The 24,695-nt window shown below is 40.6% G+C and overlaps 1 pseudogene; it reads right to left on the bottom strand.

Annotated features, from left to right (window-relative positions):
* Window positions 1-24,069, bottom strand: part of LOC116808051 (dynein axonemal heavy chain 5-like) — a 58,240-nt pseudogene extending 34,171 nt beyond the window's left edge.
* Between the last annotated feature and the right edge of the window lie 626 nt (window positions 24,070-24,695).

Genomic DNA, 24,695 nt, shown 5'->3' with positions numbered 1-24,695 from the left:
AATCTCTTCTCTTTCTGGGACAGAAGTTCCTCCCATACATTGTAACACCGGATATCACCAAGCAGTCATACTGCTCAAATAATTTGGCAAACTTTCTCACAGTAAAATAGTTCCACCACTCTCCTACCAAAGGCTACAAAAGGTAGTAAGAATCCAGACACCAAAGAGGGAAACCCCCAAATTCCCAAAGATGCATCATTAGACATCATAGGAAAGTGTTTGGATGTGATGTATTCAAATTGACTTCTCAGGAAACCTTGAACCACAAGGTGTATAAAGAGAGACCAAGAAAACTGCAACATGGTTAAGTATATTCTGTAGAAGTTCCCCTGCCTGTCAAGTTGTCCACTTGTCATTTATCTAGAGGAAATATCCCCGGGGGTTTCAAACAAAGCAGTAGTGAGCATAACACTCTGTGAAGTTGGTAGAGAGAGCACCCTATGTCCATTTATTAGACATTCCCTCTTAGTGACAAAGAGGCCATTGAACAGCAGAATAATTTTAATTTGGAAGGCACCTACAGAAATTAACTAGTTCAACCCCTGCTCGGACCTAAACAGCTCAGTTGCTCAGTGCAATGTCCAGGTGAATCTTGAACCCTTCCCAAAACAGAAATCCCACAAAGTCCTTGGTTAATCTACTCCTGGGCATGACCACTCTTGATGTAATTATATTTTCCCTCATATCTAATCAGAATTCTTCATGTTCCAATATGAGTTTTAGTTCTCCATCTACTTCTTGGCTCCTCTGAGAAAAGTCTAGCTCCTCCCTTTCCTGTGTCCTCCAAGCAAGCACACAGCAACAGCAATGACTGAAGGAATTTAATAAACTGTCTCCTGGAGGAATGTACTATACTTCAAGGCCCAAGAAGTGAAGTCTGGCATAAGGCTTTGTGACTATACACATCACAGAGTGTTTTACATAGACAGTGATAATTTCTTTACATAGTGGGTTGACAAGCTATCAGTGGTTGAAGGGGAGCTGATGGTGCAATGAAGCTGTCTGATAAAAAAACAGACCTTAACAGATTGAGTGTGATTTTTCTCACGAGATCCATGCACTGTTTGGGAATGAAATGCAACTACTCAACATGAACAAGATGACTGAGTCTATTAACAAGAAAAATCTTGCACTGGCGGGGCAGAGGGAGGTATTGGAATGATGGGAGAACCTCAACAGATGCCACGAAAGGAAACAAAGATATTCCTGTCCTTCCTCTCTAGTGAAGGTCGACTGAAACTATTGCCAAAATCTTAGTAAATACAGAGTCATAGCTGCATAGTGTTTCCTATAATGTGAACATTGCCTGACCTTATACCTACAGGGATTAGCTGTTCCATAGTTTAAAAGGTACCAACCAGCCTCTCTCCAGAACTCCGTGTGGCATGTTAATTGGGACTGGCATCTTGAACCTGGATTTCCTCAACTAATATATCTGCAATGTCAAAAGGTATGTCAGTAGGTGGCCCATTTTCCCTTGAGCAAAGAAATAACTAAGTCTGAATTCTTTGCATTAGGTTATGTTGCCATGAGCTCCAGGGCTTGTAGACAGAACATCAGTTTTGATTTCGGGCCCCTTTGCTTTTCACAGGCCATTCTCATGAGGTAATAACTCATTGAGGCAGGAAAAGTAAGGTTAATACAGCACAGTTGCAACAATAAAGAGACAGAGAAACTTCCACATGAACGAGTCAATTGCTTCTGTGACACTTTTTAAACCATTACAAATAGGTTATATCAAGAATAATCACAATAGAGAGAGCCAGAAAGTTACCTTGCAATATTGGTATAGAGAGTAATAAATTAAAGTAAAATATTCTACAAGTAAATATAAGAACTACAGACAGGAAAAGAGATACAACAAATTATTTTACCTGTTTCTCTGTGAGAATGACTGTGCCTAAGAGTTGATTTTCAAGACCTTTCATGGTTACAGTAAAGTCAATGATGGAGGTTTGAGCACTAATTTCAGGAGAGTAACAAGGATTTGGCAGTTTTGTAGTAATGTAAAGTCTGAAGCCGTTCATAACATCCACTTCCTTATCAACAACTTTTACCTTAAGTTAAAAAAGGTTAAAAAAAAGTCTTGAAATATAAAGAGCCAATACACACATTTTCAGATACTGCATATAGGAAAAAAAGGTTACGTTTTTCTGCTTAAAGGCATAAAAATCCAGTTTTAAATCATACATCTGATGCAAAAACTTTGTTAAGAACAGTCCAGGACCACCTTAAATGGCCCATTCAAACATTATTTCAACTTCTAAAAATTGTCATAAGCAAAGGAATAAGGAACTCTATGCATTAAATATATTAACCATTTGTGAACTTAAACCCTACCTTTTATCTTCTTTCATCAGCATTGATCAAGTTTAAATGAGTTTAATTTTTATAGTCCTATATTTATTAGGAGTTATTTGGCTAAGGAGAAGTTTTGGGGAGGGGAAGGGTGGAAAGGGGAATTTACATATGTTTGCTCATTTGTTTTATTTTTACCTTGTTGGCTGAACCTGTTTTAATGATGTTTCTTTTCAAGTGCTGGGTCCAGCTCTTCTCCAATATCTTCTACTAAAAGAGGTCTTCCCAAAGAAAGGCTGTCTTCTAAGTGGTTTCTAAAATACGTATGATTCAAAGAAGTGGTCTAAAAACATAGATGCAATACCTTATGCCAATCTTTTTCTTAGTTTCATATTTATATATTATTTCATTTTCTTTAAAGTACTGCCAAAAGCAATGATCCTGTGAGTAGACTAGTATTAATGCAAACATTGTGAGCTCAAGGAAAGGGAAAATCAGCATATCCTATTGCCAGATCTCATGGAATACAAAGTTCTATTTTTCAGCTGCAAAGATAGAAGCAAAGCTGCACTTCCAATTTTGATACCCTATGAGTACAATTACTCAAGAATTTCACAGCAAAAATTCACAGGAACCTTTTAGCACCTTCAATTTTATTTTGGATAACATCTCCGAGTCAAACTGCACCAGGGTCAATTCCAAGATAAGTATTTTTCTGTGGGTTTTTTCACCCTTGAAAAGGAGTGGTTTACATGGAACAGAACCTTAAATAGTCTTTGCTTTAAATAGTCCCCAGTATAACTGAGATTTTCAACATGTTCAAAAAGCACATTCAGCTTAGATGCTAATAAAGTTGTAAACAAACTAATAATAATTTTTATAATAACTAAGCAACCATTAAAGGTTTCTACACCTAGATAACAATCACCATGAAAGTGGTAGTTATATTCACAGAGCCACTCTATTATCACATCTCAAACTAATTTTATGGATTTCAGGGTTTTGGGTTTAAAAAAAAAAAAAAAGCTGGTTTATTGATGTAATTGTAATTGCAGCAAGTAAGAACATTCTTCCTCCTATTTTCTTGTTTGAATTGAATTTGTGTATCTTGCCTCAGACTGTACATTGTAGCACTACATCTTCCCTGTATATTTGCAGAGCACTTAGCAGCTGACATCCATACTAAAACAACAAAAATTAACATAATTTCTGATTAAAAGATGAAAAAAAATCTTGCTATAACATTTATAAATGATTTTTCATTTATAAACCCTTACATGGAATTGTATTAATTCAACTAGTTGGTGTTTTTTCCTAACACTTACATTATTCTGAAAACATGTTTATTACCAGACAGTGCCCATCCAGCCTATTTTCCAAAGTTTTTGTTCCATTAAAATAAATTCATTAAACCATGGAGTCACTGATGTTAAAGGATACACTTCCACATCTAATCAAATCTCAAATCCAATAAAATATATCTGAGATATTCTTTATACTCAAGCCAAGTTTTTTGTATAAATATAATTTCCTAAGCATTAGGGGAATCACTGAATTGTAATGCTTGTAAACTTTTAGGGATTTTGAAAGCACAAGCATTTCTATTACCTGAAGGTCATTTCTGCCTTCCTTATTTTTAATCCAAATTTTACCCTGTGTTTGTGGATCAATTAACAAAGGATAACGAGATGTTTTAGTGACAATGATTCCATTCTGTATGGATAAGTCATCATTTGACAATCCTTGCAGGTTCCATCCACGGATAGTTGGAGCATCAGTCAACATTTCTATGAGGATCAAGTTGTTATGGAAAGGAATTTTTCGGCTTTTCATTTCCTTTTGCCAGTCATTTAACAGCAGACTGTGGAACTCTTGGTTAAAAGGACCAGAATAGGACAGAAAAGCTGTAGCCAAGAGTACATCACCTCAAAAAGAAAAAGGAGGAAAAAACCCCAAAACAAACCAAAGCATTACAACTTTGCTAATTCTATTAATGAACAAGCTGTTTCCTTCACTAGTTGCTAGTGTTGCTATGTTTTGGCTGGTAACTGAAAAACACACTTTGACCCATAAAGAAGGCAAATCAATCTTTTTTCCAAGGCTGGGTGCATTGCATGACAGTGGTACATTTCAACAGAGGCCACATTTACTTTGTTCTTCCTATGCAATTGTAGGAATCAAGAGATTAGCATCTGGCAGCTTGTTAAGGTCAATTCAACACACACGTAATGCGTTCCAAACACCAGATCCTGCACAAGCAGGATATGGCAGAGAGGACTTTTAGTTTCATCATTTCCTTATGCATTCATAGGAACAGGCTTAAACAATTGGGGGGGGTGTGTGTTGGGGGAGTTGTGGGGGCGGGCAGGGTGGAACCCCTTATAAGTACTGATTCAATGAAATTACTGTAAATCAATTACAATGATGAGTCCTGGTAATAAAAACTGTCAGAGACATAATTATGGAGGTGTCAAGTGGGACAACTTTTAATCTTTTGTTCCGTTTCAAAATTTCCCCCCTAAATTTCATGACACCATAGTTTGAGGGGTTTTTTTTACCTCTGAAATAAGAACGCAAAATTTAAACTGGAGAAGATATCATACTTTTATACTGAGCTAGTGTTTTTTGGACACTTTCAAGTTATTTATAAAAGAAATTGGATGAATATGTAGGGAAGGTATCCCAGATTTTTAATAAATTAATACACATATCTATATTATAGTCGCAAATAAAACACAATTTAGTTACTATAATACAACCCATACAACAAGGCTGCTTTTTGTAGCCTTTCCAGGTAAAAAGTAAAGAAGAAAGTTCAGCCCACAGTAAATGATGAGATAAATTTAATTGATTGATCTAAGTAATGAACCAATTATTTATCACAAAGTACTTTAGTTTACAAGTACAAATTTAAAAACCTAATCATGACCTTATAATAAGCAAATTCTTATGAACATTAGTAACTGCAGTTAAAAATATTGATTTCTACCTATAAATTCAGTGCCTGAGTATCAGGCTTCCTCACCTCGATATATATTCTCAGTTATACACATTTTATTGGCTCTAACTCTCTTTGGACTATTACCTACAAATATCAGTCAAGTTAAAATTTTAGTGTCCCAAATATATGCCTCCACATTCACAGTATCCCTCATCTTTTCTTTTTAAATATGAACTTTAGCCTTATATTTATTTTTCACCTTACAGGAGTTTAGCAAGGGAATTAAAACAATTACCCTTGTTTTTGAGACAGGAATCTAACATACAAAGGAAAAGTTGGACATTTCAAATGTTTTCAGTTTCACTACTCCCTATTATTCCAACAACTTGCTTCCAAGTTCCAAGGTTTGGATAAAAACTTACCAACTAACGTCTTGGTTTGCATGGCAAATTCTTTACTCTGTTCTGTCCACCTCTCTTTTTCACCTGCTAAACCACTTATAAGACTTGAGGCAGTTTGCATTTTATGTCGGCAACGTTCAGCATCTTCCAGCAGAGTCTAGAGAAAACCATGCACCAAGAGAAATTGTTTACAGTAGTATGTCTGATAGGCCAGAAAAATCTCTACATCTCATTAAACCAGTGGATAAACAACAGGTTAGAAATGTATTCTTAAATATCTCTATCACCATGCAGAGGAGGGAATGTGAGATGGAAAAAATATATCAGGACAAACTCTCAACATCTCCCAGAAACATGATTCAGTATTTCTTTTTAATATTCCTGTTCTTAACTTTTATTTTGGTGCAGTTGTTGAATAGTATATAAAATTCTTGATACTTATTCACTCTGGGGAATTCTACTCAGAATTTCAAATATATTATACACATATAGTATACATGGAATTGGAAGTTACAGTAGTAGGCACTGAATAAAGAATACAAATAAAATAGTTTTTGAGGGGTGGGAGGGAAGAGAGGGGAGGATCAGAGGCAAAGGAGAGAGGTAGAAAGCAAAGAGGCACTATTCAAATACTATCTGTCTCTAATTTGCTGTCCATCAACAAGGAATAATAGTAAAATTGAAAGAACACACTAAGTGTTCTTTAAAGCAAGGGTAGAAACTTCTTTTTTGTGAGGGCCAGTTCACCTGTTTTTCTCTCATTGCATTTACATACTCTGCCTGCACAATATCTAATTCTTCTTGCTTGGCTCCCAGTTCTTCTTGAGCTTTCTGCAGATCCAGCATAGCACTGGTTAGGCGTTTCTCTTGAATTGCTAAATTAGCCTACAGAGAGCAAAACCACAGATATGTAGTAATACACAGAGAATTTTAAAGTATTTGCTATAACACATCAGAAAGGTTTTCCTGTACTACATTTCCAAATCAAACTCTTCAGTAGAGATGTCAACTCAGCAAAACCTTTTATTTGAATTTTACAACAAACTAAATTCTTATTTCGGACAGCTGTACTTGAACAGTTGCCTTAATGTCAATTAGAAAAAAAATAATTAAAAATACTTCTGGGAATGCCAGTCATTCTTCATGTGACACAAAAGTTAGTCTGACATGGCTTGCAGAAGAGAAGTCTATTTGATTTGTCCAACTAATATGCCAGGCTGAAATACAATTCTTGCTCCCTTCTCAGTCATTCCCTGTATAATACAAGCTATTCTCTGTTAAACATGTTTGACCATTTTCTTCCTGACTTTCATTCTAACTACTTAGGCCCAGTTTTTTTTTCTCTACATAACACTGATGAAGAGCATCTGTACAATCTTCTTATGAACTGAGATCTGGAACATTAAAAGAACCAAATCTCAAGGCTTTTTTCTACTTAATTCAAAATTAATGTAGAGTATTTGCAGTAGTGTATTTACCTAGATGACAGATGCTTTAACCCCATCCAGTAGGGGTCCGGAGGGATAAAACCATACCATCTCTTTCGTAATTTTGACAACTCAAATGTACGAGAGGAAGTATATTTGAAATATATTTTATTGTAGAAGTACAGTGTTCAAGGTAATAAATTTCGAGACAGATAACCACCATAAATAAGGCAGATGAAGTTTCCCACAGATTAAATCCTCAAGCGCAAACAGGCGAGGATGAGGATCAGAGGGTGTCTTTGACTGACAAACAGACGTACCTTCAAAGGTAATACTTCTTTGTTGATGGAAAAAAATACTGCCACAGCTTTCGTCCACGAGCAAAGGCCAGCAACATTTCCACATACTCTCTTGGCTGTCTCAATGTTGTAGTCCACCATTTCAAAATAAGGGCTCAAAAGTTCTACCACTTCTTCAGTAATTGTGTCTTTCTGAAATTGCTGAAAAAAATTTTTGAAAGCGCAAGATACAAAACATGTGCAGCAAGTGTCAATTATATATACATGCATTTCAGAATACATAGAACACTAGAAAGATCACAAGTATTTCTTACAAATAACTAATATGAAATTATTTGTCACATGTATCTTTGAGACCTTTATTAAAGTCATTCCACTTTACGAAATGGAAAAAGGTTTACTTTCACTTATGACCTTCACTATCTCAATTCACTATTCCTGTTACACAGCTAATAATTGTTTCAAAATATCACTGGTCCTGCTAGAAATTTTGTTTTGCTTAATACAGAATAAGTTTTAACAATCTTCAAAAAGAAAATGAAGCGCTAAATTCTAGTTCAAAAATATACATTCTGCAAAACAATCCTTTCAAAGGTCAAAAGCCATCTATCTTACCCTTAAATTACCTTGTCTAATTGCTGGAATGTATTTAATTTTTAAAGAATTTATTTTTACTCTTTTCTTGAAAAAGCATATTTTTCCTTTTTCCTCCTGAAAAGCTCTCAATTTTCTCTTTCAAATTTATTTACAATGTATAATGAAACCCAATCCCAAACTTGAAAAAGAGCTGTTCCCTGAAGCGCAAATAGGTTTAATTAAGCATGAGTGAAATTAATCGTTGAAGTCCTTTAGAAAATTTAAAATCTTTACAAGTAGATGCAATGTGAATACTTCATAGGTAACATCCATGCCCCTACCAACCATACAAAGCTGCTCAAGCCTCCTACTAGACCAGTGACAGATTAAGTAAACTCAAAATGCAGAAATCAGGGATGATAACACTTAGTGGAGCAGGGAGATATACCATTTATTCCAAATAGATAAATCATAATATTATTTGTTTTAGTTATGAAAAAGGATTTGTTTACCAGTTAGTTAGTCTTTCCATTTCCCTAGACAAATCCTGTGAACCAAAAAAATCCCAAATTTTAAAAGCTGGGATGGTGGTTGTGTTCATCCTATTAACCATCTATGCTTTTCCAAATGTTGAAATGTTGAAAATTAATGAAAAGTTAAATACCAGAAAAAAATATGGCTTTTATCAGCTTTAATAAAGCAAATAAATAATGCCTATCAAAACCAAATGCTTCAAACTTTGAGTCATTTGTCACCTAAAACAAATGTATTGCCTTACTTAGCAAAAATTATAGTTGATTTATAACATGACTTTTTAAGAAGGATTAAAGTTTATTTCATCCTGACATATTTATTCTTAAGTCCTTATAATTTCAGATCTATTATGTGATTTCCCTTGCACATTTGTTCTCCTACGAGCACCAGGGAAAACATTGTCCCTTAAAAAATAAGGAAAAGGTTGCACAAGCACCTGTACACTCTGTAAGAAGTTCCCTGTTGTCATCAGCTTCAGCAACTCTTGCCACAATGGGACAGTACAGCGTTTTTCCTGATCAATTTTCACGTGGTTAACTTTACGCTGGAAGAGCAGCAGCACACAGACCATAATACGCATGATGAGGTGAGGAGATCGACCAAGTGTGCCCACTGTGGCAATATCTGCAGGTTTTATTGTCTAGGAATTGAAACAAAGGGCAAAGCAGTTACTGTTTAGTTAATAAAACATGGGGCATAAGTTCACCAACTTAATGGTGAACTTAAGCAATGGGAGAAAAAAATATATATATGCTATTTTTACCTCTAAAAAGCATGAAGCTAGAAGGACCTCCCCCAATCAGATTTTCACTGCTTACTCCTATCAACTCCTAGGAAACCTCAACACAGCATCTCCACACCTTAAAGCTCAAAATTACCATGAACTGTTTTGACAATAAAAAAGAGCAAATCAGAAATATCTTGAAATTTTACTTGTTTTTTAAATGTGAACATATTGACCAGAAACTGTATCTAGAAAGAAAATACTTTCTGTTGACATCCAGCAAAGGAAGGTAAATTAAGGAAACCAGTGAGAAGGCCTGGTATATCTATATGTTTGTATCTCCTAGTACATCTTACCAGGAATATTCCTGGCATAGAAGGAGGCCATAGAAAAATATATTATAATAAGGTATTAAAACCTAGTCCCTAACAAGTAAGGCTAAATAAGCCTAGGGTGCAAGTATAACACTGTAACTCGTAACTCTACATCATGAATCAGAAAAAACAGAAAAGTCTGCTGAAGATGTCTCCTTGGAGAAGACTCAATTTGAGCAGCAGCGTTTACTGCACCACATACAAAGCAATAAAACCACTGAACAATGGGAACAGCTGATGGGCAGACCTGTCCTGCAACACACACAACTCTGAGCAGTTGTTTTGCTTATTTACAGGCAGCTTAATAAGTCCAAGTACACGACAGCCCAAACAGTAAGCAACAGATTCCTGTCAGTGTCATGACATCTTGCTTCTAGCCTAGCACATGCCTCACTGGGAATTCACAGAGGCAGATTTTAATTACACTGCAGACCATCCAGATCGCCTTCCCTCTGCCAGCCCTTTGTTTCCCTTCAATATTTTGCTGCTTGTTGGGCTCACTGTGCACGAAATAATTCATCAGAGATTTTCCAGATATCTGTGTGAAAACTTTGCCGAGTGTTTCTTTGTGACTGTTAGGAAATTCAGCTCAGCCTTTTTTTTTTTTTTTTTTTTTTTTGCTAAAATACAAATTGTGACAAAATTGTTACATTTAAATTTTATTCATTTATTTATTTGTCTATAGTTCTGCATTTAATGTGCTATATTTATTACAGGGCAAAGTGCTACAAAGTTTTACTGAACTCTGACAATTCTTACTCAAACTTTAAAAAACTAATATCACTATATGTTTAGAAATGCTTATAAGATGCTGTGTACCTACCTTTCTCTTAATGTAGCATTTATCATTCTTAAAAGATTCGAAAAAATTGAGTAAAATAGCTAATCACTTTTTTTTTTTAATCTGGGTAATGACCTTTCTATTTACCAAATATTTTAATAGGCATTTACCTACTCTGCAACCAGAATTCTACTATAGGAATCCCTAGCTCAAATTTGCAAATCCATAATGATTATGAGATTCATTTTTGTAAAGTGCAGACCCATACAGAGAAGATTCTTGCTTAAAGGAGTGAATGAATGAATGAATGAATGAATGAATGAATGAATGAATGAATGAATGAATGCATGCTGAGAATACAAAGACACATTCTGCTAGATCGCTTTTTATGACAGTTTGCCTTCCCCCTTTAGACATAAGCAAAGCAATTTATTATAGAAAAGTCAAAAATTTTAAGATTAAGCCCAAATACTTTTTCCCGTTGAGAAGTTTTACAATAATGCCAGCTTCACTTTTTCTTGAACTCAGGTTTTCAGTTATTAGCACCCTGCATTTCTAGAAGAGCAGTATTGTTTTGGTTCAGCCATTTTAGTCAAAAGCAGAAAGTAACCTTTAATAAGATACAGGTCGACCCAGCCTACTGGTACCCTTTTTATACTGCAGATGCTGACTAATTAACATTGCTGATTTTTCACTTGTCAGAATGCTTGCCCACTACCAGGTTTGCTGTTTTGTTGTTGCTAGCTCTTTAACCTTTTTCCTGTGGCTACATATCAAGGTCCTATAATACACACCTTCTCCAGCTGTCAGGTCATCCACCTTCATTTAGACTTTTGCACTCTACCCTTTAAGCATCATGGCAGTTAGAGGCTATTAAACATCTCTCACTCAAAATGAAGTCTTACATTCAGAAGAGCCATAAAAATTCTTCTACACTAGATTTTAAAGCTAATCATGGCATTCTTTAACCATCACAACAAGCCTCTCAAATGGAAAGGTATAATTTCCAGCAAATCTACATAAAACCCTTTGAGGTTTGTCTATCCTTCAGGTTCTTACCTCATACTTCTCCATTTCTTGAGATGTGAGCTCCTTGCTAGCGTCTTCATACTTTTCCATTTCTTGAGATGTGAGCTCCTTGCTAGCGTCTAACAGGTGTATTTCAGATTCCACTAGTACTTCTCACGGTAAAATGTCTTGAGGCACATCCTCCTATAAAGTCAGCTGCCGATGCGCTCTCTTCTCCCCTCTGCTTTCCCTTGCCTCGGCTAGCCCCAGGGAGAAGGGGAGCAGGCAGATCTCCAGCGCCTCCCACTGAACCCTCGCGGGCTTTGGGCGGCGCTGTGTGGGTTTGGAGAGCAATCAGCGAACCCCACGGTGGTTTAATGAAGAGAGACTTTCTCTGGGGGGCGAATTCCGTTTTATTGCAATCCAATGGGTAAAACAATAATCCAAAGGGAACCAGGCGAGCCGCGACGGTGTTTGTTGGGGCCGTGCTAGTGGGTGGGGCGGAGCGGCGCACTGGAGCCGGCCGGGAGGAAAGCCCCGAGCAGCTTGGGTGGGGCGGCGGCACGTGCTGGTGCCAGCCAGGAGAAAGCCCTGAGTGCGCTGTGCGCGCGGACTAAGTACAGGACAGAAGGAAACTTGGGCAGCCAATGGGGTAACGCCACGGGGGGTTTGAGGGTAGTGGGGTACAGGGGTACATCCAATGAAGGACGGACAGGTGGAGGGTCCCAGGTCGTCTGCCTATTGCCTGGCATCCTGGGTGGAAGATTCCAGGTGGGGGGAAGGGATACCGAGTGACAGACAGGCATTTGGGGGTAAACACAGTGACTTGGCATTTCTTGGGGACAACAGACTCGTGGGGAGAGACGGGAAGACCCGGGGGGAATCGTTATAGGACCGGGGGTACATGGAACAAACTTATACATAATACAAATGTAATAAAACATAAAAACCACAACTCTACATCTTCCTCTCTTTTGTTTAAAAAGAAAAGAACGGAAAATAACTTAAATGAGGGATTTGCAGTCCTGTTTCCCATCGTCGAACCCGATGTCCTCTGGGTGTTCTTCTTGGTTCTTTTCTGGATGTTCGGCGTTGAGCGGTATCAGCTCTGATGGGGCAGCGAAGACGGCGCGGTTGATATGCATGGTGGAGTTGATGGCCTTTAAATTTTTTAACAACACTAAAACTAATAACAAAAACAATGAGTGCTAACAGTAACACAAGTCCATTTTTCAAAATGGATTGGATCCAACCCGTGAGACTGCATCCTTCAAAGTGACCTCAGCCAGTCACTTGCGAGAGGGATGAAGCTCATTGACGCTGACATTGTGGGTTGTACCCTGGGCAGGGTGAATGTCTGAAAAACAACTGGAACATTAATTAGCATTAAAGGGAGGGTTGATCTAAATCAAAAGGGAAGAGCGAGTCTGGGGAACTGGATTGGGAAAGGGAAGGCTCTGAGAGAGAAAGTGTTGATCTGGAAAGGAAAGGGGGAGACTTTCTCCATCTGCGGAGGGCTGCATGCCTCACCTGAGGATCTTCTTTTTTGTTGGTCTGGTGTTTGGGGACATATGGCCGGACAAATTTGGATGGGACCTATCTCAGGCCTGAGGGCGTGGACACGCAAGCGTATTCCCGTCCCCAGGTGACTAACTCATGGGGTCCTTCTAGCTGCCAGGTCTCCGGATCTTTAATGAGCACTGGTGGTCTCTCCCTGGCCTTGCTCTGCTCGTGGTTGCCAAAGTGCCTAGTGATTGGCCGGTTGAGGGTTTCGAAAGAACAATTTAAGAAATTCAATGTGAAGAGGGCTCGCGCGAGTCGAACTTGGGGGGACTCAACTTTCATAGTTAGTGTTCGTTGTTTTAGCATACGCTTAAGACTCTGGTGAGTCCGCTCCACCACGGCTTGGCCTGTCAGGGAATACGGGATGCTGGTTTTATGCTCTATTCCCCATTGCTGCAGGAAGCTGGCAAACTCCTTGGATGTGTACCCAGGGGCATTGTCAGTTTTTATTAATTTTGAGGCGCCTAGCATAGCGAAGGCCTGTATTAAATGTTTTTCAATGTCTTTGGCTTTCTCCCCTGTGTGGGCAGAAGCAAAGACTGCCCCAGAGAAAGTGTCTACGGAGACATGGACGTACTTAATCCTCCCAAAGGAATGGATGTGAGTAACATCCATCTGCCACACTTCGCAGGACTTTAGACCCCTAGGGTTAGCCCCTGCGTTCACTGATGGTAAGGGGAGCGATTTACAGGACGGGCAGGTGGCCACAATGGCTCTGGCCTGGTCATGAGTGAGGTGGAATTGCCGGACCAGACTGGGCACCATTCTGGTGGTAAAATTGGTGGCTGATCTTAGCTTGCTGGAACTTATCTGGGAGTGGTGCTATCTGTGCCGGGGCGGCAGCGAGAGAGTCGGCATGCCGATTGCCCTTGGCCAAGAACCCTGGCAGGTTGGTATGTGACCTGATATGCATCACGTAAAAGGGTTGCTCTTGGTGGGAGACTAACTTAATCAGTTTCGAGAGCAACTTATGCAGGGCTTCGTTGGACACACCCTGCAGGACAGCATCCTGCGCTCTGGACACTACGCCCGCTACGTATGCCGAATCGGTTACCAAATTGAAAGGTTCAGAGAACCGCTCAAAAGCTCTAACGACAGCGGTCAACTCAGCTATTTGAGGGGAACCTTCCACCTCAATAATGTCTGTCTCCCACTGCTGCGTCTGGGGATCTTTCCAAGTTATTACGGACTTGTGAGAACTTCCAGACGCGTCTGTAAAAACTGCTAAGGCCTTGAGTGGCTTTTTGCTCTGAATTCGTTTGATGGATAATGCAAATTGAATTTCTGATTCAAAAATTTTTTGGGCTGGTCTCAAAACTGAAATTCTGCCTGTGTAGCTGTCTAGAGAGAACTGAAGAGATTCATTTTCCTGTAAAAGGTGTTCTATCATGGCCTTGGTGAATTGGCCCGATTCCAGTTTGATTGGAATGTGAATGCATTCGAAGTCACATCCAGCTAACTCTCGGATCTGCGCTCTTGCTTTGCGGATCAGTTCTGCTACTAACTCTTGTGGCCGTGTCATTCTCTTGGACCGATGGTGACTTAGGAAGACCCATTCTATGATGGAGAGTGGGTCCCTTTGGTCTTGGCCCTTGCCCTTCTTTAGGGTGTCTGTCCATTGAAATATAACACCACGGAGGTGTGGCAGTCTGCCCAATATGATGAATTTAAAGGGCGAGTCCGGATTGTACCGGTGGGCCTGTCTGGCAGACATTGTCTCCTGGACCTTATTCAAAGCTGCCTGGGCCTCTGGGGTGAGTTCCCTGGGAGAACTCGGCTCTTCCCCCCCTTTCAATAAATCAAAAAGAGGGGCAAGGTCTCTGTTTGTAATACCTAACCAGGGCCTCACCCAGTTCAAAGAACCACATAGCTGCTGGACGTCTGCTAGGGTCTGAATTTTATTTTTGATGGCCAATTTTTGCGGAACAATGGTCTGCTTGTTAATCTCCAAACCCAGGTACTTCCAGGGTGGCATCTTTTGAATTTTGTCCTCTCGCAGCTCAAACCCTGCAGCAATCAACTCATCGGTTGTCAGGTTGAGCACGTGTGTAAGGAGATTGCTGTTGGGAGCACAAATTAAGATATCATCCACATAGTGCTGGAAGATCACGCCCTTGGTGGCTGCACGGATGGGGGTCAGCAATGAAGCTACGGACCGCTGGCAGATGGTGGGTGAGCATTTGAGGCCCTGAGGCAACACTCGCCAGTGGTAGTGCTCCATTGGGGCTTCTCGGTTGGTGGAGGGAACCGAGAAGGCAAAACGTGGCGCGTCTTCAGGGTGTAGGGGAATATGAAAGAAGCAATTTTTAATGTCAATGACAGCCAATTCCCAATCTTTTGGCAACATTGTGGGGGACGGCATCCCTGGTTGGAGGAGACTCATATTTTCAATCACACTGTTGATAGCAAGGAGGTTGTGGAGGAGCCACCATTCGTCTTTGCCAGGTTTTTTCAGGCCAAAGACGGGGGAATTCCAGGGAGATGTTGTTTCTTGGATATGTCCTTTGGCAAGTTGCTCTGCCACGAGCTTCTGGAGCGCTTTTAATTTTTGTTTATTGAGCGGCCACTGCTCTACCCAGATCGGAACATCAGAAAGCCAATTCAACTTTTGGGTAGGATGCTCCTCAGTGACCGCTGCCTGAAAAACCTGAGGGGTTGGAATGTTCAATGTGACCCCCCACTGGGCCATCAGGTCCCTTCCCCACAGGGGCTCTGTGTAATCTAAAACAAACGGATGTAGGTAAGCTGATTGTCCATTTGGCCCCTCAAATTTTATGATGTTTTTTGATTGTTTTGCCAATTGTGCCCCTCCAACACCTTGAATTTTTCCAGCCACATCCTGCAACTCCCAACGCGATGGCCAATCCCGTGAGGGAATGACTGTGACGTCTGCCCTTGTGTCCAAGAGGCCGTTAAGCCACTTGTGCTCACTGCCATTCCACATGTAACATGCGATTTTGGGTCTTTCCTTCCCAAGTACCTGGGCCTGACACACCTCGTAGATTTTCTCAGCAGTCTTCATCCATAGATCTTCTGGATAGACAGGGGGCCCAGATACTGGTATGGCTTGGGCGATGATTTGCCCTTTGGAGAAGGTTGACTGGCGGGTGAGCACAGTGCAGCCACAGCACCAGGTGTTTGGGGTTTGCAGATGTTAAGTTGGGTGCAATAGTGATCTCGAGTGGTGTGTGTTTTGTGTCCCCAAGGATAATGTACTTACTGTGGAGTCTCCTCCAGGTCCCTGGGTTCTGTGTGTCAACCGTGACAAAATGCCAATTGCTATCCTTGAGTAGCAGAGGTTCGGTCAGGGCCAATCTGTATGGAGAGAAGTTGGACTGGGTGTTAAGGATGGGCCTGGGATGGTCGGGGTCCCGACCAAGCCATGCCTGTGAAATGAAATTCCCAACTCCCCCCACGCAGGCTGGTTCACCAGCTTTAGTTCCCCTAGTGTCCAATCCGGTAATGTCATGTCTGGTAATAGAGTCTTTGTCCTCAGGTGGGTATGCTGATGTGTTGTCCCTCCTTTCCCCTGATGTTATGTTTCCCACCAAATTTGTGTCCTCACGCAGGGAGGGACTGCGCTGAGAAACTAGTTTTTTGATTGTTCCCCTGGGTTGGGGGCATCTTGCCCTTGCTGTTTGTTTTGGTTTCTAAAATGTAAAAAGTCCTCTTTCAGGCGGCAATGGGATGCCCAGTGTCCTTTCTTATTGCAGAGGTTACAGGGTTTTCCCGGGTGGTAACCTTTGGGGGGTGGCCCTGAGAAGCGGCACGCAGGAGCTGGGGTTGTGGATGGCGTGTGGGCTTTGGCGAAGGAGACCCTCCTTGATGGCATTCGGGGAGTCACCTAGAGGTCCTTTGATGGTAAGGTGACCTTTCGAGCGCACACGTCCAGCATGTCTTGAAGTGTTGGCTCTGGGTCGAGGGGAAGGCTCAGGATCGCCTGTTGGCAGGCTTCGTTGGCGTTCTGGAGTGCAATTTGCTTCACTGTGCCTTGCCTCAATCCCTCTTCTGGAATCTGGGCTTCTGTTGCCCTGCACAACCTATCTACGAAACTAATGAAAGATTCCTGAGGCTCCTGCTTAAGAGAGAAACAGTTAACAACAGGACCACTGGGTCTTAACTTAAAGAATGCTTTTTCTGCCGCCTTGGCACTTGCTGACAGTGCCCCCCTTGGAATCTTTTCGGTCTGCCTTGCTGCCGTGTCCCAATCCCCCACCCCGCACGGATGATCAATTGACAACACACCCCCATCGGTGTCTACGGAGGTCTCTGTATTTGCCCAAAGGCTGGGTAATAAATCTCGTGCTTCCCGCCTCCATGCGGATTCCCAGACCAAAAACTCAGCTTGAGTAATCAAACACGAAAAGGGAGTGCGCATGTCAGCAGGGACATATTCATTTGAGGAGAGCGTAGCTCTTAACAGCCCCCTAAATATTCACTTTCCCAGACAAACTCCTTTTGGGCTTTGCAGAGATCCCTGATTACCGACTGTGGGATTGGAGTCCACTGTGTGAGGGGTCTGCCCCTCTGTCACGGTGTATAGGTGACCGGTGCAGCAGAAAAGGCAGGCAGGGATTGGGGCAGGTCGCAGTTCCCCCGCTCCCCACCCCCGGAAACCAAAGCGTGGGAACCAGAAGGGGGGTCGTGGGAACTGAGGGAGGAGGCAGAACTAGGGCTAGGGGGTGTGGCAGGTGTTACATCACCCCTAGGGGAAGGTTGTGGAGAGGGGTCGGGGGTCTTAAAACACTATGGGGCAGGGCTGTATAAAGAGAGGGAATTGGGGTATGGGGAGAGTGCAGAGCGATGCCAGCACTGCCCTGCGAGGGAACCCGGGGGTTAACAAAGGGGCCAGAATCTGCCGGCGGCTGCTGCCAGGATGCCCGTCTGAGAATCCCCGGGCGGGGGAGAGAGGGAGAGGAAAGCGGGCTAGGGGTTTTTAAACTGGGGCTGCATTTGCCTTCGAGTGGCTCTGGCATCCCTTCGCTGTTATCTTTGACAATATTTCTAATTTGGAGTGCCAGATGAATGAAAATTGAGAGGAAAGGGTCCTCTTTTCAGACAATTTCCCTTCCAACTTGGTCCCAAAACTGGATTTGGTATAAATTTGTTGTCGACAGATCCTGGAAGGACTGCAGAAGCCACCGGACAAAATGTCTGACATCGGACTTTTTAATCTTTTTTTCTCCCCCAACCAGGATCCCAACAACTTGGACATAAATTCTCTCTGCGACACTGACAATTTAGCACCCATATTGTCGATCTTAAATGTGCCGCTAAACCTCATAACTGGGAAAATAACAACAGAAAAGACCCCTTTTCAGACGCTGGGTAGACCTGTCATTACAAACTCCCTGCCTAAAGGGAGACCCGCAAAATGTGGGATCTTTCGCCCCCGCGGGAGAAAGAGAAACCCACCCCAAAAGAGACAAGGTGTGCCCAGCCCCAGGGGCCCCCCGTAACTTACAGAGGGTCCAGCGAAGTCCAAAGGGGAAACGAAAAATCCAGCTGTGAAGTTTTCGCCGCAGGGGGACCGGTCTTTGGTGGTGCAACCCGAAGCTGCCGGTCCGTCCTCTGGGAAACGCTCGGCTTGCTAGAACGGAGCCTTGGCTTGCAGGGAGGTATTGTAACGTCCACAAGGTTAAATCCACCGGTCTCTGAGGGCTCAGTATTCCTCCATCCGTGTGCTTGATGCTCTCAAGCCTCACGGCTGGGCGCCACAACTGCCGATGCGCTCTCTTCTCCCCTCTGCTTTCCCTTGCCCCGGCTAGCCCTGGGGAGAAGGGGAGCGGGCAAACCCACACAGCGCCGCCCAAAGCCCGTGAGGGTTCAGCGGGAGGCGCTGGAGATCTGCCCGCTCCCCTTCTCCCCAGGGCTAGCCTGGGCAAGGGAAAGCAGAGGGAAGAGAGCGCATCGGCAGTCAGCTGAGCAGACAAAGATAAATATTATGCAAGATCAACAAATATTACTTTTTTTATCTTAAATATATGGAAATTCTATTTAAAAAGCTGTACAAGAAAAGTATGGTGAAGGAAATGAAGTCTTGATAATGCTACAACTCCTAAGAAAAAATTTTTTTTTAAAGACAGAAAATAGTAGAGCAGAAAACCTATTGAAAATGCAATTTCTTCGTGAAAACTTAAAAAGGTTTGGATTTGGATGGAATTACAACTGATTTTACATGGACAGCACTTCACTCATTGCACATATGCTGTTTAATGATAGTATCAATTTTCAGTTACTAGTCTAACCTGTGGCACATGTTATATTCAATTACAGTTTCAAAGAAAGTTAAAACTTGCCCTTCTCTGAAAAGGGACTATTTTGGGGTTTGTACTCATGTGAAAAAAGAAAAACAAAACTGAGCCTAAAAAGCCTCAAAATACATATATTTATTTTCTATCAAGTGAAGAGTCATGCAGTGCACCTGCAATTTTGTATTTCTGACATCCACCTTCTTAGTGGAAATGTTATACATGGTCCAAGTACTAACTTGTAAGGCTGCTTCTGCCTCTTCCAAAGCAGGTTTGGCAGCTTCCAGCTTCTCTTCAGCAATGGCTTTGTCAACTGTGGTACTGTCTATATTATCTTGGGCTTTGTCTTTCACTTTCTGAACATCACCCTTCACATTCTCACCAGCCTCTGTTTTTACAGGAACTTTTTTCAATACCTAGAATGTAAGAAAACCCACATGCCGTAGTTAAAAGTTTTTGTTGTAAAATCATATCTCTCCAATTTCAGAAAACTCAAATAACATCATTTTCTCCAAGATTCTTTCTTTCCAACAATTAACTTCATTTTAATTGATTCATCTTTTCAAAATAGAATAAATAAAAGAAGAAAAAAAAATCAAACAACAATACACTTTGAAGGCTGTACATACCATGTCAACTTTTTCATTGTCAATTTGAAGTTCCTTTTCTTTTACCTCCAGTTCTCTGCTTAGGGCAGCCACTGACTCAGAGGCCTCTTTCAATTTTTCCAGACCAGTATTTATTCTGAAGTTAAAAAGCAAATTCACTATGTAATTTACACTCTACTTTCCATCGATAGAATAAATCATATCAATCAGAATGAACAATTGCAAGTTATGTTTTACACCAAAAATAAAACTTGGACAGGAATTTTACATTTCTGATATCTTCAGAATCAATAAAGTGGACAATAAAGTACATTAATAAAATTTGTGGCTTGAAATTTTACCTGCCTCTGATCAAACAGTATGCCTTTATCATTGCATAAAAATCCTATGTGTTATTCTAGAAATGTTACTCACTGTCCCTCTTGAGCCAATAATCAAAGAACTGAGTTCCATACAGCAGAAAGCATTTTCTGATCACCGAAATTCTGAAAATTATAACCAATCAATATTTCTTATTTGAAATGGAAACTGAAAAGAAACCAAGACCAAACAAAAGAGAGGAAAAGATAAATAGTATTGAGATAAGACCTCTCTGATTCAGCATTAAAATGCCCCTTCAACGGTGCTTTTTTTTTATCAGAAATTCTTCACCCGGGACCTTTCAGACAGCTTACAAGGCCTCTAGAGAGACTGCTGTTGTGAAGGCTATGCAGTACTTGGACAGCTGAACAAATACAGGAGAACAGACAAAGTGTAACTGCTGACAAATTCAGACAGTGCAAATAAGTTTAAGTGGAAGAAATTGGACTCCGTGAACTAACTTGGTAAATCTGAAGGTAGAAAACAGGGCAACACCCTTCTGTTGTACAAGTCTTCACCCCTAACATAACTACAGGTTTCAAACTCAATTTGACTTTGAAGACAAAGAATGTTTCAAAGCCAAATAAACAAGTTTAAGCCTTTCTTTAAGGTTTCTAGTTCTTTTTGACAATCTTTCAAAACTGAAAAGGCAGTTTTTCTTAAGGGTGATACCAACTGATGCACTGATTGCTAATTTTACATTACAGCTGGGTGCTCCTGACATGAAGATATATCAGCAAATAGATATCATTACTTTAATAAAACATCTGAAAATAGAAATAAGTATATCAAAACCACCTTAATAATGCACGATTAAAAAGCTCAGGAGTCTAAGTAAGGCTCTGTGCTCACAAAACCACTTAGGACATTCCTTACATATTCATAACAGGAGGTTACAAGTGTCCACTTAGGAAACAAAATTTGCCACCTGACAAATTAAATGCTATTATCAATATAATATAAAATTACATGTAGATGCCTTCTTTTACTCTTTAGAAACATATGGGTATTGTTTATATTCACCTCCTAGTCCCTCTACCTCTATTTTTCATGCATCACTACTCTTCTCCCCTGCCCCCCCAAATATATGTAGTCTTTATCTTATATGACAAGAGCAACTACAATATTTGAATAAGTTACAACTTCACATAATTTTGGGAATTAAAAATACTTTTTTTTTTTTTTTTTTTGCTGTGTGAGGAGACAAGCCATGCATCGAAATGAAACATATCAGAATATGCTACCTGGGGAAGAAAACTACAGAAAAACAGAAGTAACCTGAGTAGTCTACCTGTTTGATAATATTTGCACTTCAGCATGCTTTTCTTTGTATGTGGTTTTATATCCATGAATAAAAATCAGGTAGGATTTGGGAGTCACATGTGTAGAACGTCTGTATCTTTGAAAGTAATCAGAACATTTTTCTGCCACTCCATCCTGGAATGAGCCCATACACTGCACAATTTCCATCTTTGTATCAGCAGTGCAGTCCATATCAAATGAGGACAGGAAGTGTTCAAACACTTAGGAAAGAAAGAAAGCCTAAATGTTAGTAAATATTTACAAAAACATCTTAGCTTATAAACAAGTCACTATAAAACAAGTCAGCATGAAGTATCTTAGCTTTCACCCAGCTCCTGAAAACTCAGTCTTCTTTACGCTTCACAGTCAGATTCTGAATATTATTCCACACTTGTCAGTAAAAAGTACAGCCAAGGATCTGTCATTCTTCATCGTCAAAGTGTGCACCTGCTTTTTCACGCTGAACCTAGCTGCTACCTACCAAGGACTGGGTAACCACAGCATTCCTCTGTATGCCCTATCACAGACATATTCATAAATAATCTCTTTCTTTAGTTTATTTGCCTTCTTTACAAATACTTTTAAGACATCTTCATGGGGAATTTTTTTAAACTATGTTCAAAACCATTCCTCTGTTAGAAATATTTCAACAGCTTAATAAAACAGTCTTTAAAGAAGAAAATATCTACATCAAATATTAGAATCAAGGATTTATTTTGTTAAAATTCAACACAATTAAAACAGCTACATGACCACTGATAAGAAAATTATGTGTCTGCAAAGAAAAAACTTATACATGCCTGCCACCAGAGCATCCTTAGGCCATCGGCTGAACCAATCTATAGTGCATCCAGAAATGAGAGCAGGGAACTTCAGGGCCCTATTTTAGAATTTTTCACCTACTGGTGAAAAGCAAAGAACTACGTGAAGGTTCTGATGGACTCTGGCCATGAAAGAGTCATACAGAGCTTCACTGGTTGGAGGTCTTTGTGGATGCTCCTTTTTGAAGGAGGGAATGAGGTCACTAATGATCTCATCTACTTCATCATATGCAAATAAGTTTGACACCTTTGGGAAGAAGGAAGATTTTTCATGCTTCTTGAGATGATCCAAAATAGAGGATACATCATGAGGTTCTTTTAATACACATTATTGTAGGAAGGGACACAAATCTTAGACACTGAAGTTATTAGTACCCCCCCCCAGCTTCTTTAACAAGAAGTTTTAAGTTATTCCATGAAGTTATTCCATTAAATAGACTGAAATGTAACTTGCTGTAAATTTTAAATGCCACCCTCCAATAGCTTTCCTTCCTTATCTTTATATTCTAATAACTAGTAGTAATTACTCTGAAACATAACCCTGAAATAATAAATAAGTAAATAAATGTCGGAACTCAAAATGTCCCTCAGACATTTTCAGAGGTTCCAGGCCTTGGTCAGAAGCATTTTAGACCCTGGCAAGCAGCTGAAAACAGCTGTGATCTTGAGTTTGAACCATGGAATGAGTTACCAACTTTGAAGGTGGAACAAGCGGTCACAGAGGGTTAGATGGTATAGTAAAAGTAGTCACAAATTAGAGGGGAAAATTTTTTAGTATTCCACAGGGGGGTTTTAACACCTGTACAGGGGGGTTTTACTTTGTACAGGGGGGTCAGGAGTTCTAAGATGGGGGAAAGTAGGCCTGATCCTGTTCTTCCTCCTTCTTCTTCCTTACCTCCATGTTCTTGGTGATGTTAGCACTCACAGATTGGTTTAGAGTAGAAAAGCACATTGTAACATGGATAGTAGGTATTGGGGAAAATCTGTAAACATATAACATGTAATATATCATATAAAAGATAGCAGCAGCCCTGAGCGGAGAGAGAGACGACGGGGAGAGACAACGGAGTCACCAGACAGTGAGGGTGTCAGGAGAGTGTGTGTCTCTGCCTGGGCCGCTGACCTAGGCAGCTGCGGTGGGCGAAGACAATCTTTTAGATAGCTAGCAATAAACTGCCTTGAGACCGAACCACAAGAGGCTGCGGAGTTTTTCTTTGGAAGCACGGGTTGGAGGAGAGACTTTACCACCACACGAGACCCCTGAATCAATCCCGGGGATCTCACAAATAAAATCAATAAACCCCATCAATTCTGGACATAAATTTGCCATACAAAAACTAACTGTATACTAATAGTAAATTTAACAGACAACTTTTGCAAACATCAGTAGTATTTCTCAAGTCTCAATTTTTTTTTTTTTTTAAAGCTGTTCTCATGTCCCTTGAGATAGCTTCTCCTGGTCTGACCTAGGATTTTGTAGATTTCGTAGACTGCATTCATTTTTAATACTACTCTAATGACAAAAAGCACTTGAGTTCTAGTTTTTGGAAGTGTACTCTTCAAGCTATAACAAAATATTAAAATAAATTATGTTATTTTACCTCAAAATAATGAATTTTAAAAAGCGGAAAATTGACCATCTTACCTCTCCTGATGACAAAACATTGTTCAAGTATTCTAAGAAAGACTCATCTTTGATCTCATTGTCTATAAAAAGAAAACAGATGCCTTTGCCTTGTAGTCCTGCTGTTCTGTATAAGAGTTTCAGATTTTCCATCAAGTTTAAATTGTTGTATGATCTAAAAAAAAAAGTTTAACAAATACACATCTCACTTTAAAAAAGTCTTCTAACCAAAAGGGTAAAAAAAAATAAGCATATTTAAATTATAATCAATGTCCTATGATAATCAACTTATGGCAAAAAGGTGCTTATATCAGATAGATCCTCTGATGAGACCCATACCAAGGAACATTGCCACATGTGAACCTAAAATTTCTTCTGCAGCCAAAAACTCCTGTTCGTTCCCTGAGCTTCTGAGATGCCGAGAACTCGATGGCAGCTGCAGAAAAGAGGGGCTGCGCTGAGTTGGTCGGGAAGGAAGGACATAGACAGCGCCTTGTGTTTGGGAGTGAGCAGCTGCTGTTTTTTTGCAATTGCCTTCACCGTGCACTGAATGCCAGGGTGGGCTGTGCACTCCAGTGCAACGAGGTGGGCAGCGGAAAACAGAGAGCAGAGACATCTGACAGCAGTTTGAAGCTTGCCTAGGAAAGAGCAGTGTTTTTGGAGTGTTCAGCAAATGCATGTTTCTGAAAAGAGCGGGATACGTGCACTGTGCTGGCAAGCTTTCTCCCTGCGAGACACGCTGGAAAAGCTTTTGGCGATGATGCAGTCCACTAGAGACGCAGACTAGGGCTCTCCGCAGTTGT

Source organism: Taeniopygia guttata, chromosome 3 (genome assembly GCF_048771995.1).
Source record: "Taeniopygia guttata chromosome 3, bTaeGut7.mat, whole genome shotgun sequence".
Taxonomy (NCBI): domain Eukaryota; kingdom Metazoa; phylum Chordata; class Aves; order Passeriformes; family Estrildidae; genus Taeniopygia; species Taeniopygia guttata.
This window is presented reverse-complemented; position numbering and strand designations above follow the sequence as displayed.